The 2500-nt window shown below is 48.3% G+C and overlaps 1 protein-coding gene across 1 annotated transcript in view; it reads left to right on the top strand.

Annotated features, from left to right (window-relative positions):
- The window catches only part of LOC121845628 (neurotrypsin-like), a gene marked incomplete at its 5' end in the record, with an annotated part of 63376 nt that overhangs the window by 10339 nt on the left and 50537 nt on the right, over positions 1–2500 (top strand).

Below are 2500 nucleotides of genomic sequence, written 5' to 3'. Positions count from 1 at the left end.
GATGTCGCTATCTGGTCTATAAGGGTAATGATGTATATAAGGGTAATGGTGTCTATAGGGGTAATGATGTCTATATGGGTAATGATGTCTCTATCTGGTCTATAGGGGTAATGATGTCTATAGGGGTAATGATGTCTATAGGGGTAATGATGTCTATCGGGTCTATAGGGGTAATGATGTCTCTATCTGGTCTATAGGGGTAATGATGTCTCTATCTAATCTATAGGGGTAATGATGTCTCTATCTGATCTATAAGGGTAATGATGTCTATAGGGGTAATGATGTCTCTATCTGGTCTATAAGGGTAATGATGTCTCTATCTGATCTATAGGGGTAATGCTGTCTCTATCTGGTCTATAGGGGTAATGATGTCTCTATCTAATCTATAGGGGTAATGATGTCTCTATCTGATCTATAAGGGTAATGATGTCTATAGGGGTAATGCTGTCTCTATCTGGTCTATAAGGGTAATGATGTCTCTATCTGATCTATAGGGGTAATGATGTCTATAGGGGTAATGATGTCTATAGAGGTACTGATGTCTATAGGGGTAATGATGTCTATCTGATCTATAGGGGTAATGATGTCTATAGGGGTAATGATGTCTATAGGGGTAATGATGTCTATTGGGTCTATGGGGGTAATGATGTCTCTATCTGGTCTATAGGAGTAATGATATCTATAGGGGTAATGATGTCTATGGGGGTACTGATGTCTATAATGGTAATGATGTCTTTCTGATCTATAGGGGTAATGATGTCTCTCTCTGATCCTTAGGGGTAATGATGTCATGTCCACTGGGTTTATCATGATGGCGCTATCTGGCGCTGATAGCCCTTTAAATTAGAGTTATGGGGAAGGGTTTGGCTGTGACACCTCTGACTGAGAGACATGGAAGAGTTTGACTGTGACACCTCTGACTGATAAACTTGGGGAAGGGTTTGGCTGTAACACCTCTGACTGAGAGACATGGGGAAGGGTTTGACTGCTGTAACACCTCTGACTGAGAGACATGGGGAAGGGTTTGACTGTGACACCTCTGACTGAGAGACATGGGGAAGGGTTTGGCTGTAACACCTCTGACTGAGAGACATGGGGAAGGGTTTGGCTGTAACACCTCTGACTGAGAGACATGGGGAAGGGTTTGACTGTGACACCTCTGAGAAACTTGGGGAAGGGTTTGACTGTGACACCTCTGAGAAACCTGGGGAAGGGTTTGGCTGTGACACCTCTGACTGAGAAACTTGGGGAAGGGTTTGACTGTGACACCTCTGAGAAACTTGGGGAAGGGTTTGGCTGTGACACCTCTGACTGAGAAACTTGGGGAAGGGTTTGACTGTGACACCTCTGAGAAACTTGGGGAAGGGATTGACTGTGACACCTCTGAGATACTTGGGGAAGGGTTTGACTGTGACACCTCTGAGAAACTTGGGGAAGGGTTTGACTGTGACACCTCTGAGATACTTGGAAGGGTTTGACTGTGACACCTCTGACTGAGAGACATGGGGAAGGGTTTGACTGTGACACCTCTGACTGAGAGACATGGGGAAGGGTTTGGCTGTAACACCTCTGACTGAGAGACATGGGGAAGAGTTTGGCTGTGACACCATTGACTGAAATAGTCAACGAGGTGTCACACTCAAACCATTCCCCATGCTATAGAGGTATGAGGTCATTGCCAAGTAGGGTGTGTGTGTGTGTGTGTCTCTCTCTTTCTCAGTGTGTGTGTGTGTGTGTCTCTCTCTTTCTCAGTGTGTGTGTGTGTGTGTCTCTCTCAGTGTTTGTGTGTGTCTCTCAGTGTGTGTGTGTGTCTCTCTCAGTGTGTGTCTCTCTCAGTGTGTGTGTGTGTGTGTGTGACAACTGAGATGGCCGAGGAGAAACAACTGATCATAAAACACACACACACACACACACACACCACACCTTTGGCCCAGAGCCCGAAAGAGCAGAGAGACTAAACCAGGTGAGAAACACATTAGTACCTGACTGACTGGTGTGTGTTTCTGTAAGTGTAGAGGAGTGATGATCTGTTGAACAGTTCTGACTGATTAGATTAGCGGACGGAGACTTGGAGAGAGAGGGGGAGAGTTGGGTGTTATGTAGAATGCTATTTTCAAAGCGGCCAGGGCTAACTGTTTTTTCTGATGTGCCCTCCCTCCCTCTCTCCTATCCTCCTTCCCCTCCCTCCCTCCCTCTCCCCCATCCTTCTTCTCCTCCCTTCCCTCCCTCCCTCCCTCTCTCCTATCCTCCTTCCCCTCCCTCCCTCTCTCTTATCCTCCTCCCTTCCCTCCCTCCTCTCTCTTACCCTCTCCCCATCCTTCTTCTCCTCCTCCCTCCCTCCCTCCCTCCCTCCCTCCCTCCCCCTCCCTCCCTCCCTCCCTCCCTCCCTCCCTCCCTCGCCTCTCCTCTCCTCTCCTCTCCTCCCTCCCTCCCTCCCTCCCCTCCCCTCCCCTCCTCTCCTCTCCTCTCCTCTCCTCTCCTCTCCTCTCCCCTCCCCTCC

Source organism: Oncorhynchus tshawytscha, unplaced genomic scaffold, assembly GCF_018296145.1.
Source record: "Oncorhynchus tshawytscha isolate Ot180627B unplaced genomic scaffold, Otsh_v2.0 Un_scaffold_7219_pilon_pilon, whole genome shotgun sequence".
NCBI lineage: Eukaryota > Metazoa > Chordata > Actinopteri > Salmoniformes > Salmonidae > Oncorhynchus > Oncorhynchus tshawytscha.
This window is presented reverse-complemented; position numbering and strand designations above follow the sequence as displayed.